This window comes from Rana temporaria, chromosome 1, assembly GCF_905171775.1.
Source record: "Rana temporaria chromosome 1, aRanTem1.1, whole genome shotgun sequence".
Taxonomy (NCBI): domain Eukaryota; kingdom Metazoa; phylum Chordata; class Amphibia; order Anura; family Ranidae; genus Rana; species Rana temporaria.
The window spans coordinates 576,079,787-576,093,818 of record NC_053489.1 but is presented as its reverse complement, the minus strand read 5'-3'; positions in this window follow the sequence as shown (position 1 = coordinate 576,093,818).

The following is a 14,032-nucleotide window of genomic DNA, read 5'->3' as shown; positions in this document are numbered from 1 at the left end:
TTGCAGTTTTTGTACCCCCCCCCCCTGTCATGGATATGCAATAGTCTGGCAGCTTACCTGTTTCCATCTGTCCATTAGAGGCCTGACTCTGTTCTGGTTACCTTCTTATTTCCTCTCCTTCCTGTATGGCCCCACCCCGGCCATCCCAGGAAGTCTATATTAACTGTTGCACTACAGGCCTGCAGTGCTGTTCAACAGTGTTGTTTGCTCAAGTTCCTGTCTGCAGTGTGCTACGATTACCTTCCTGTGTACCATTTTTGGCTCGTCCCTGACTTCTCCTGTTTGCCTGTGCCCTTGACCTTTTTGCCTGTCCCTCGGTTACCCTAGTCTGCCTGTTGCCCTGACCTCGGCTTACCCATCACTACCGTTTTCCTGCTTGCTGCTTCCTCTCACTCTCTGCGGAGCGTGACCTAGGGGATCCCAGGGGTTGCGACCTGGATCCAGCTGCGGCAAAGGCCATCCTCACCACTAGAGGCTCTGGTGAACAGAAAGCTGGGTCTTAGACTCTGCGCCCTGGGCGATCTTGGGTTCACGCTTCCTCTCTGATTGCAGCAGTCAGCTATAGGGTTCACTACCCTGTGGTGCATCACTGACCCCTGCACCGTGACCTGACACCCCCCAATTGGAATGACTCCCCTTCCCCGCCATGTGGTCATCGGCACAAAAATGTAGGTAGAAACTCTCCAGCAGGGACACGGCATTAAAAACCTGACAGATTCTAAGCCCCCCCCCCCCCCCCCCCCATTATCTAAATTTATTTAGAAAAAATGTTTTTTGGCTATGGTTGGACTTCTAAAAAAAAGTTCCAAGACGATCTGATGTATAGATCTCTTGGGAGGGGGGTTAAATGTCAGAATATCGATTTTATACTTCTGACTGGGAAACTGCTAGCGTGCTTCCAGTTCTGGCACGCTGTCACCCTACATTGTAAGTATTAATTTAGTGGTCCAACAGGTCTGTGGTGAGCTGTAATGTCGACCATGCTGCAGATGTGATGGATTACAGCAATTGAGGAAAGTACCTCCCCAGATCGAAAATCACATATTCGTGGCTTTTTTTTTTTTTTTTTTTCTTCTTTCATTATTCTGTTACATCAATGAGTTCCATAAAGCAAGTAATCTTTTCCACGGGTAAATGTTGACATCAATACGAGGGTCAGAATGCACACATTCAGATTTATGGAAACCAAAAGAAATGGTGTCCATGGTTGGTTTTCCCCAAAGTGCCACATGACCTCTGAAATGTTATAGACAGCACTTAGTGTCAGTTCACACTGGGGCAACTTGAGATGTAAACTCGCATAATGTAATTACAGGAATTAAGCCATCAAACATCTGAAATAAAGGTAAATCAATAAATTCACAATTTGTGCTAAATATTCAAACAATTTCATAACGTTTTACTTTGTCGAATCTACAAATATCCTTTTAAAGTGGAACTAAACTGTACCTGAGCACCACAAATTGAAAATGTTGCTGTTTAAATTAATTCTTTATGTTCAAAGAAAATTCCCATATCCATTCTTGTCCCTGTGATTTTTGTTGAGATATCGCTTGAAACCAGCCTGTAGAACCTGATTTTTGAGAGAGATTTTACTTCCGCTTTAATCTGCAGGAAAAAGAGGCAGTCTGTTGTGCTGTACACCCTTGTAATACTATTTTTTAAAGCGGAGCTAGAAAATAAAAGATTTTTTTTTTTGTGTGCTTTAGTGTCTGATGAAAGTTTTAAATCTAGTGCAAGACAAACTATAAATAAGAGGTACCAAGGTAAAAAAACAAGGCAGAAATAAAGGGCATTGTGCTTGTGTACCCATCATGCTTTTGGAACTTACTGCTTGGAAATATTTCACCGCCTAGAATTAAGTGTTCATACCATCAGTGTTTGCAGAAAAAATAATTACTTTTTTATAGTATTTTGTACATTTGCATTGTGTGTATCTTTCTCTGCTTTGGAATATGACTTTTTATTTTTAATAATAAAAAATCTGATCTAAAACTATGCAATAGAGAATATTTTGTCTGTTTGAATGGGGAGCCAGGCTGCTGAGCTGGGAACAATAAAATTAGGGTTGCACCGATGCCACTTTTTTAAGACCGGGTACAAGTACTGATATATTATTATTATTATGACACTAATATGTGATAACTCCCCTCTGAAAAACGCACTCACCAGACGGATTTGCCTTTCACTCTCGTGTTAGGCTAAATCACTTGTATATGATCCCACAAACAGCGTTTAAAGCTCACTGACTAGAGACGCCGCTGCTGTTTAGACAACTTGCTGCTATTGGGAGCCGGGAATCTGGAGTGTGGTGAGCCTATACCAACTGAGCACACGCCTCAGGTCCGCCGTGACCGCCTAGCACTGCAGAGCCTACTAAACACTGATGTTTGCTGTGATTTGTTTGAAGCTGATTTTTTATTTTTTACATGTGAGTTTAATGAATGAAGTGTTGCTGTGATTTTTTTAATTTAAACTGGTGGTACAATTTTACACTATTGGAGCACTTCTTTTGTTTTCATGTATATCATTGAGGGATTATCACGGTGGTCCAGCTGAGATTCGTTTGTCCGTTTGTGGGATCATACACAAGTGATTTAGCCTAACATGAGAGTGAAAGGCAAATCCGTCTGGTGATTGCGTTTTTCAGAGGGGAGTTATCACAGCACGGTGGTGAGCTGGAAGATTCACAGAATAAGGAATTTTCTCATCGAATTTGTACATCAGTTTTTTATGGACTTTATATCACTTGTAACGTGGTGTTATTGAGTTTAAATATTCATTGACTAAGCAGCAGCTGTAGTTTTATTTCAATTTTTTTCATTGGCGCAGTGGTGATAGAGGTTACCCAGGGCGTTTTGTATCCTATATCAATCATATATTATATAGGGAGATCGGTGCTTGTAACTGCCCCCACCACCGCACCGATTACCTGGGAGGTGCCCGACCCCTCTTGCTACACTAAGGATGACTGGTCCAGTACAACAGGTATTGGAGCATTTGCACAATGATACTCATTAGAGCTGCACGATTCTGGCCAAAATGAGAATCACAATTTTTTTGCTTAGAATGAAGATCACGATTCTCACGGCGTAAAATCTTTTACATTTATACAAAAAAAAAAATGGGCTAACTTTACTGGCTAGTTTTTTTTTTTTTTTTTTAATTCATTAAAGTAATTTTTTCCAAAAATATTGCATTTAAAGACTGCTGCGCAAGTACAGTGCAACATAAAATATCGCAACAACCGCCATTTTATTCTCTAGGGTCTCTACTAAAAAATGATATAATGTTTGGGGGTTCTAAGTAATTTTCTAGCAAAAATAAATAATGATTTTAACTTCAAAAGAGCTGTCAGAAAAAGGTTTGGTGTTTAAGTGGTTAAACATTCCTAATTTACATACAGAAGTTTATTCCTTTGATGTGATACAATGTTTAGACTTAACTTTCCACTGATAAAGAATTTTTTCAAAACTTGGCAGGCTGCCCAGACTTTTTTGGCTGAGAGCAGAGGAAATTCTTTGCATACCAAAGTGCAGAGAGAAAATGATTTTCATGTCAAAGATCGTGAAACCCTGTGTCAAGAATTGCAACGGGAAAAAGATCGCGATAACGATTCTTGACGATTAATCGTGCAGCTCTAATACTCATGCAAATGCTTGGTAAAAGGTGAAGGGTGCTTCTGCGCCACCAAATGCAAGATGATGATAAACAATCAAATAAATGCTGCTTAATCTGAATAAGTAAATAATTATATACCTCAAGTGGATGTGATAAAAAGTGATCAGCGCATAAATTAAGTAAATCAATAATACATAAATATTCCAAAGTGAAAATTCACTTACTGGTAAAATGCCAAAAATATTGTGCAAAGTGCAGCAATACTGTGCAATATATGCATAGGACGAACAGTAAACAAAAAAGTCCCAAAGTGGATAATAAAGTGTCCTTGTGTAAACAGATATCCAAACAAATGTGTCTTCAGTCTTATGTAGCTCTTCTATAAGTTGTGCTCACAGAGCGCTTACCTTATGGCAGGTGTATAACAGCTTGTGCGGATATAAATAATCCAGGGATGGTTCCTCTGCGTTGGTGTCCAGCTGTTGTCTGTCACTGTGGGTGTAGATGGTTTCACAGGATCTCTCCTCGATGTTGGCCCAAGTGTAAAGCAGAGAGACATCCCATAGTGAAGTATATCATTGAATTTTATTAAATAAAAACCTAGAAACTTACATAAAGGATTGTTAAGCAATGTAAAACAACGATTCAGCGTTCAGTTCTTCTAGTGTTTCCTGGTGCATCAGGCCCTTACTAGTTACGCCCCATCACGTGGCTTCATCAGAGGTGCCTGATTGGCCAGGAATTCTTTCATTTATGTCCGAAAACAGGAAGTAACCTGGCGGCCATCTTGCCGGAGTAAGTGTCTAAGGCGGTGGCCATTTTGTTGGTGGGTATAACGCATAGTGAACTAATGCAATGTGTGTCAATGTGCTCTCGGCGGCTATTGTTCTGGAGTAATCGACTCCACTGTGTATGACGCCATTGTTTGGGTTATAAAACGTCCGTTTTAAACCCTGCAGCATAGTGCATTGTATAAATTGAGATTTTCCTAGCTTGTGACGGAAAATATTAGTTATATGAAGACAGGAGGCGAGTATCTTATGCATTATCTTTCCTTTAATAATGCCCACAGCAGAAATACAACTTAAGTGGATTTTGGTAAAAATAAAAGAACTTTTAGAACAAACTACAAGTCCCAGCAGCCCCTTGGGCCTATCAGCCAATCACGTGGTCCTTGCCAGTATATAAGGGGCTGCCCCTTTAATCACTTCCTCTTTCTTGGAGCGAACTGTCAAAGACTTGAAACCGCGAACTTCAATTCCAACTAGTCTTCCGACCATCAACGATTTGGGTTCGGTGACTCGAGTAAGTAGAGATCCCAACGGGGACAACAAAGGAGATTCCTCCGGAATAGCTCAGCCCGTGGCTCGCGTGTTGCGGTCCTCAGTAACCTGGAACAATATGAGAAAAAAAGACCATGATAGGGTTGGGTCGGGAGGGAAGATACTCGCCTCCTGTCTTCATATAACTAATATTTTCCGTCACAAGCTAGGAAAATCTCAATTTATATATCAGACAGGAGGCTCATATCTTATGCAAGTTCAAAGTCATACATAGATATAGATACAATAACAATCAAATATACATCTAATTAACAACCGAGTTATAGAACCGACATATATACGTGTTCCTCCGGTCTAAAATAGAATTGGCGGAAAGTGGATTCGGAAGACCAGTCCGCCGCTCTCAGGAGATCCGAAAGCGAACCTCCCGAGGTGATTACCTTCGTGGCCATTGCAACCCTGGAAGAGTGTGCACCGAATCGTGTAACGTCAATCCCAGCCAAACCCATGGTGGATCTAACCCATCTGGCCAGAGTGGCCGAGGAAACCGGCAGGTGTGGGCCGACGTAAGAAATAAGAAGTTGGGATAGAGACGGAGACCGAAGCGGGGCCGTCTGTAATTCATACGTCTGTAAACAACGAACCACGCATAAAGGTGGATGTGATGGGAAGAAGGGATAGAATACAGATTGTATCCCTGTCTTCGTTCTACGAACTACTGAAAACTGTACGCCCTGAGGTGAGAATTGGCGTCTGGAAATGTCCAGGGCTCTCACATCGGATATGCGTTTGATGGAGACAAGGCATAAAAGGACTGTGAGCTTGAAGGACAACAGTTTTAGCGGAAGAGCATCGTTATCTTCCCATGTAGAAAACATGTTCAATACCCTGGAGACATCCCAGGTGCTTTGATATCTGGGGCGAGGGGGACGTTGGAACCTAACGCCTCGTAGGAGACGACACACCACTGGGTGTTTGCCCACTGGAAGGGAATCTACCGGGGAGTGGTAGGCCGAAATCGCAGAGCGGTATACGTTAATGGAGCTATAAGATCTCCCGGATGCGAAAGAATCTGCCAGGTAGTTAGCCACCATTGCTACAGGTGCGTGAACGGGATCAATTTCCCGTTGATCACACCAACGTACCCAGGTTCCCCAGGCTGATCGGTATGCCGATCTAGTCCCGGGGGCCCAGGCCAGGGCGAGAAGGTCCCTAGCTGTTCGTGAAAGGTCGTAATCTGCGCCTGACACCCCGAAATCAGCCAAGCGAGGAGATGAAGGTTGTGATCCACGATCAGAGGGTGGGGTTCTCCTGCAGGATTGGAGAGGAGGTGAGGGACCCGGGGAAGCAGTCTGGGGAGATCTATGGTCATTCCCAGGAGAAGGGGAAACCACGGTTGTGTTGGCCACCAAGGAGTGATCAGCACAACTGAGGCTTGCAGGTTTGCCACCTGCAATAGGAGTCTGAGGATCATGGAGAAGGGAGGGAACGCATAGTGTGTCCCTCGCGGCCAAGCCTGCCGAAGGGCATCTATTGCCAGGGCTTCGGGGTCCGGCCTCCAGCTGTAAAAGCGAGGGAGTTGGCAATTGAGGCGGGATGCGAACAGGTCCACGGAGAGAGGACCCCATAACCGGAACAGAGAAAGGAATACCGTCCGATCCAGTCGCCAATCGCTGGAATCCGTGAGGTATCTGGAATTCCAGTCCGCGATCAAGTTCGAGGCCCCCGGGATGTATTCCGCCAGCGGAACGACGTTGCGTTGCAGGCAGAAGTGCCAGAACTCTTTTGCCAGGTTCGCCAGAGCTTTGGATCTGGAACCTCCTAGGCGGTTGACGTATTGGACTGCGGTCACATTGTCCATCCGCAGCAATACGCAACAATTGGAGGCGTTCGGAAGGAGACTCTTGAGGGCGAAGAAGGCCGCCATGAGTTCCAACGCATTGATATGAAGCAGGGACTCCCCTGCGGACCATGTCCCTCCTGTGGTGGATGTTCCGCAGCGAGCCCCCCAGCCGTGTCGACTCGCATCCGATTCTATAATATAATCTGGATTGGAGCTGAAGATGGTCTTCCCGTTCCAATCGGTGGCGTGACTCAACCACCAACGCAATTCTATTATCGCTTCTGCATCCAGAGGCACTTCGTCTGCATAGCGAAGACCCTGTCGCAGGTGGAGCGCTTTGAGTCTCTGAAGGGCTCGGTAATGGAGGGGGGCCGGGAAGATGGCCTGAATAGAGGCCGATAAAAGTCCTACTAATCGGGCCAAACCGCGTAAAGATACTCGCCGTTTGTACAATATGGCACGAATCTCCTTGCGGATAGTAGTTAGCTTGGCTTTGGGTAAGCGAAGTATAGAATGTTTGGTGTCCACTAAGAACCCCAAAAACTCCATCTCCTGTGAAGGGGTCAAGATGGATTTCTCGTGATTGATTATGAAACCTAGTCCCTGGAGCAGTCTGACGGTCCAGGTGGCATGGGTCATCGCTTGGTGGTGAGATCGGGCCATTATGAGGAGGTCGTCCAGGTATATGATTAACCGGACGCCCCTGCTCCGTAAGGCCGCCACCACCGGCTTCAACAATTTGGTGAAGCACCACGGGGCGGAGGAGAGTCCGAAGGGGAGGCAAGTGAACTGCCACAACCTGTCTCTCCAAAGGAACCGCAGGAGGTGTTGGGAAGCAGGATGAATGGGGACTGTGAGGTAGGCATCCTTCAAGTCCACCTTTACCAGCCAGTCCTCGGGGCGTAACAAGTCTCTCAAATGGTGGATCCCCTCCATCTTGAAATGTCGGTAGACGACATGTTGGTTGAGGGTCCTTAGATTTATGACGGGGCGAAATCCGCCATCCTTTTTTCTTACTAGAAAGAGGTTGCTGAGAAACCCCGGGGAGACAGGGTGAACCTCTATCACGGCCTGTTTGGTAAGAAGGGCCTGAAGTTCTAGGTCTATGAGTGTTGAACTTTTGTTTGAGAATGTGATGGGTTGAGGCATTACATTCATTTCTGGCAAGGAGTACAGTTCTATCTGATATCCTGCCACCGTGTTGAGTATCCAGGCGTCTGCCGTAATCGCAGACCAAGCGTGGATAAAATGTCTCAGCCTTCCCCCCAAGAGAATGTGACAAGGATTCGGGTGTGTGACACTCACCGGTATTAGGTCTTGGGCGGGGGTAGCCTCTCCCTCCGCGTCCTCTCCAGGGTCGTCCGCGAGGTGGAAAGAAGGGGGCTGGTTGCGCCACCGGGAGTGGGTAGGATTGTGGAGCCTGGCTGTACTGAGCGGGAGCTCTAAAGTATTGCCTGCCTGCGGAATAGCGACCGGCAGAACGGCCCCTGTTTCTGCCGGCCCTAGGAAAAACCTTGGTTGACCCTGATTTCTTCAGGGATGATTGGGCTTTGTCCAAACTGGTGTATAATCCTACCATCTTATTAATGTCCTTAATAAGTGAATCACCAAAAAGCATACCTTCGGCTGAAGGGCCTGGTTCTGAGTCTGCGAGGTGGGCCAATTGAGGGTCTAACCTCATCAGTATGGAGCGGCGACGCTCCGTGGAGCAGATGGTATTGGCGGAGCCTAGTAGGCACACTGTTCTCTGGGCCCAACCTCTAAGTTGGTCCAGGTCTACAGGGGTCCCCGTGGAGGAGGCCTGTTCGGCAATGTTCAGTATTTTGGTGACTGGGCCAAACAGGTCAAGGATTCTATCCTGAATAGATCGGAAGGATCTTTCAATCCCCTTTTTGGAGTATTTACCTTGCTTGGTAAGGTACCTGAGAAGTACTGGGTCTACCTCTGGGGTGACTACCGTCTTTTTCGGGATACAGGGACGGGGGCACTCCGCCCTCAACTTACTGCGGTTATTCTTATCTACTGACCTACGGGCCCAGTATTGAATATATTGGGCTACCTCCGGGAGGGGGGCCCATTCGCCAGATCGGGGGTGAGAAATCCCTTCTGGGTCGAAGAAGGGTTCTCCCCTGGCGTCTAGGATAATTTCGCCCTGGGTTACAGGGGTGGCGTTGTCAGGAGGCGCCATATGCCCACTACCCTCATAATCCGTATCTTCCTCAGACTCATAGGCGTCTGACGCCTCAGATCCTGTGGACGAATCTGATGTGTCCACAAAGGAATCTGGTTTAGTCCGTTTGGCGGACTTCTGCCTCTGCTTTTGCTGCTCCCCGAGGCTCAGGGGTCGGTGAGAGTCTGGTAGGGTAGTGGGTCGGCAGCCCGGGTTGGGTGCTGCCTGGGGCACATTATTTACTTCCCCTGCCGGGGAGTCGTGTGTTGTGGGAACATGTTTGCGCTTGTGTGTCGCTTTGCCCTTTGAGGGCGGTTCACCACGACCTGGGGGTCCAGGCATGACAGGTGCATTCAATTGTGATACAGGGGCGGAAGCCATGGCTATTTGCACCGAGTGGTTTATTAATTCCTGTATCTGGGCAGCAGTAAGGAAAATAGGGTTCTGGGGGGTAATATTTCCCTCAGTTGGCATGGCAGAGAATTCAGAGCAATCCTCATCAGCCATGATGGTTTCTCAATTAAACTTGAAGTGCAGTTAAGGGAAGAATATAATTATTTATGCCCTCTAGCAATAATCTTTCCGTGTATCAGTAGATATTGTGGATATCTGACACAGACTAGGCGCTGCAGGGGTTAATTGCTTTGCAGAAGAAAATTATCTCTTTTTATGGGCCGCAGGGGATACTCTAAACGTCCTACCGTACCGCCAGGTCACTCCACACTGGAGCCGTGGCGTACGATAGGAGGATCCCCCGTTCAGGAGAGCGTAATCTCGCGAGATTACGTCTCCTGCATGTTGATAGGTTGGAGCGGAGTTCCGCCGGGCACGCCCCCCGCAGCGCACTGGATGGTGATAGGAGGAAGTGTGACCTGCTCGACACGCCCCCCCCCAGAGACACGAGCAACTGAGGAGAAGCGCGCGGAGCGTGTGAGGAGGTAGGGAAAAGGCGCCAAGCTAGAGAAATGGCGCTGCCTGGGAAATAAAAAGGTCTTGGTGGAAAAAAACAACTTAGGTTATTGTTAGCGCTGCAAACAGGTGTCTGAGCGATGGTAAACCTAGCGATTCAGTACCTTTCCCAGAACAGTGATGATAAACAGAAATATATGTATTTTATCCTAAAAGGAGAAAGACATAATATATATATATACAATAGACAATATCTAAATAGTCTAGAAGCGTGGAGGGAGCAAGTCCCATCCACGAATCCTATAATAATACAATCTCTGAATAAAGTAATGTATATCAACTAAAATAGTACTCATTTGAATAATACTTATCTGATTTCTTGCTGTGAGCAGAAAGAAAGAGGAAGTGATTAAAGGGGCAGCCCCTTATATACTGGCAAGGACCACGTGATTGGCTGATAGGCCCAAGGGGCTGCTGGGACTTGTAGTTTGTTCTAAAAGTTCTTTTATTTTTACCAAAATCCACTAAAGTTGTATTTCTGCTGTGGGCATTATTAAAGGAAAGATAATGCATAAGATATGAGCCTCCTGTCTGATATATAATTTAGCTTGATAAATGACTATACATTGCTAAAATCAAGTTAAAAAAATCATATATATATATATATATATAATAAATAAATAAATCAACCTGTGATATTCTAAATACCGGCATCAATACATAAACCATATCATAATTCATTAATTATTACAAGTCATTATGAAATGACTATACAATAATATAGAGAAAGACAGTGTAATAGATATGATAATTATTAAAACATAATTAAAAACTAATCACCAAAGCATGATTAAATGATGTCTGAAAATTGATAAAATTGTTTAAAAGTTAAAAAAATAAATTGTTTAAAAAGCAATTAAGGTCAAACTCCACATTCATACCATCAGGTACCACTGTCTGTAAAGTATATATCCACCTGGATTCTTTGACTAATGGAGCTGACCAAATGTGCCCCTCTCCATGTTTTTTTTTATTTCTCTATTGCCCAAAATGTTAGATGTGAGGGGTCTTTGTTGTGTACTTGGGAGTAATGTTTATTAACGTTGTGTTTAGGGAAGCCTTTTCTTATGTTCTGAATGTGTTCCCTATTTCTCACCATGAGCGGTCTTTTAGTTCTGCCTACATATTGTACAGTAGATTGCATGTACATTGCAGTACATATACTACCCCCTCTGTATGACAGCTAATAAAATCCCTAATAGTGTTAGTCTGTCCTGTTTTGGTGGAGGTAAAATCAAGCCTTTTGTTTTGTGTTTTTTTTTTTAATGCCTGCATGCATAGCAGTATTTGCACGGAACAAATGCCTTACTGTTGAAGAAATTGTGCCCGCTTTTGGGTGGTGGTTCTATCACATTTTTTACTACTATGTCTCTCAGGGTTGGAGCCCTTTTGTAGACTATGTTTGGCTCACCTGGTAAAATATTTTTTAGGGGTCTGTCACTTTTGAGTATGTGCCAATGTTTTTTGATTAGTTTCTCTACCTCACGATGTTGTATGTTATAATCTAAAATCAACATTGGTGCCTCCATATTTCGTTGTATTATCTTCGACCCTTGCAGCATTACTTTCATATCCATATTTGATACTTCTTTAATCTGTTTTTGGATAAAAGCATCTGTGTACCCCTTATCTTTAAACCTGTTCCCGATAAAGGTGGCTTGCTGTTTAAAATCCTCATCATGTGTGCAATTCCTTTTGATTCTTGTCAGTTGTCCTTTTGGTATATTGAATAACCATGATTTGTGGTGGCAGCTTCTCATTGATATGTAGCTATTAGCATCTATATTCTTAAAGTGTGTTTTAGTGATCAATGCATTATCCACCACTGTGATGTCTAAATCCAGGAAGTTGACACATTGGTCACTAATATTCCATGTGAGTGATATGTTTTTATCATTCACATTTAATTTATGTAAGAATTTTTTCTTTTTTTTTTTATCAATCAAGTTTAAGTTTATTTTGAAAATGTATACGGTACAGAAGAATTAATATAACAAGAATGTCATCACAATGCATTACAGGAAGACATATTTTAGTGTCACATTTTCCTTAACAGTACTTTGGTCCCAATCAAGGAAACACTCTATAGTCAGAAATAAATAAAATATAAAGAAAAAAAAGACCATGCTTCCACAATCCAGTCTAACGGATATTTAGTAATTACCTGTATTTTCCTACATGCTATGTTCCCCTAAGTGTTATTCAAGTTAATCGTAACCATTAGTACGTGTTACATCATAACATATGTTATTCAATTTCATAAATAGAATTTATTCCTAAACAACCATCCTACGACCCCTATAAATTAGCAGGATCGAATTGTTTCAAGGGAAGCAGAGCTTCACCTCCCTCTATTTCATCTTCCTTTTTTTTTTAAAGCAACCTCACTGGGTGAACCAGGAGGGGTAAAATGAGAAAATAAAGGTTCAGTAGACTAATAGAATTTCTGGTAAACTGTCAGATCTGGATCAATGTATGAACATCGTGATGTCTTAAAATATTATCAAACAAATAAATTAATAAAATAACTGAGGAATTGACTCCTTCTCCAAGATTTACTCCACGGAACCTAAGAACTTAAAAACCACCATGTCCAGAAATTTCAGTATACCTATTTTGATAAGAGATTCTGTCAAAATGGACAAAGTTAAAATATATATGAATAGAGAGGAATAAATTCCCAAATAACACAATCACGTATTAAATGTACCCTGTGATAGCATAAAAATAAAGTAAAGAACTCGGACCAAAAGAAAAAAATAGTAGGAAAGAAAAAGAAAGAAAAATAAAAATTAGGTGGGAAATGTAGATTAGATAGAAGAGTAGATAGCCTACCTGCCAAATGTATATCACAATATGCGGTGAATTGCCTTATTAAATTTATATGTTATTTAAGATACCCAAGTATTTCAGCCATGGCCCCCAAACTTCATTAAACTGGTCAGCTGAATCTAACAGTAAGCCCATTCTTTTCTCCTGCTCCATTATCCAAGTCACCTTTCTTTTCATATATAATACCGAAATTGACGTTTTTTTCCAAGCAGCTGCTATGGAAATCCTGGTTCCTACGAGGATAAATAATATCAGTTTCCTGGTAGACTTGTGAGCTTGCGGTATAAATCCATTCAATAAAGCAATCGTTGGAGATTGATGCATATTACAATCAGTTACACGTCTTATAATATGAAAAACCGTATTCCAGAATTTACGTATTTTCGGGCATTCCCACCATATATGAATCATAGAACCAATCCCATGACATCCTCTAAAGCATAGAGGTGACAGAGAAGGGTAAATATAGGCTAATCTCAAGGGTACTAAGTACCATCTAGTAAAGATCTTCAAATTAGCTTCTATAAGTGAAACATTGGTAATCCCCTTTATAGATCTTTCAAAATTAGAGTACCAGTCTTTCAAATCCCATTCTGTCTGAAGATCTCTCTCCCAAGCTATCATATGAGGTAATTTTTGATCATTAGCAGCAAGCGATCTATATATAACAGAAATTCCTCCCCTCCTTCCCAAGGCTTGGTCACATCTTATTTCATAAGCTGTCATATAGCCCGATACGGTCTCATCTAACCAAAGCTTTTGAGTAAAATCATAAATTCGAGAGAACCTTGGTTTTTCAGAGGGTGGAAGACCTAGATTATCTATATAAAGTATTTTTCGGAAAGGGGACCCGAATGTGAGAAGAAACGTCCAATGCGGTACACCCCCCTGTTAAGCCACCATTTAAAAGATTCCCCTTTTACTTTAGAGGCAAAGTCAGGGTCTCTAAATATATTAGCTAAAGGATGTCCTTTGGAGACCAGAGAAGGATATTTTTTAAGTGAATCCCATAGTACCATGGCTTGAGAGAGAGTCGGTGACATAATAGGAGGTCTACATTTGGGAGTGACCCATAATAAATCTTCCAACGTGTAAGAGGGAGTAGCCTGTTCTTCCAAACATATCCAATCAGGTCGATCCCCTCGGACGTATACATCCGAAAGTTGAGCCAATCTAGCAGCCTTGTAATACCACAGTAAGTTCGGAAGACCAAAACCACCCTGTTCAGGTAGATTAAAAAGAGAGCGCGAAGAAACACGTGGGTTCTTCTTATTCCAAACAAATTTGGTAAGTTTACTCTGGAAGGTTTTCAAA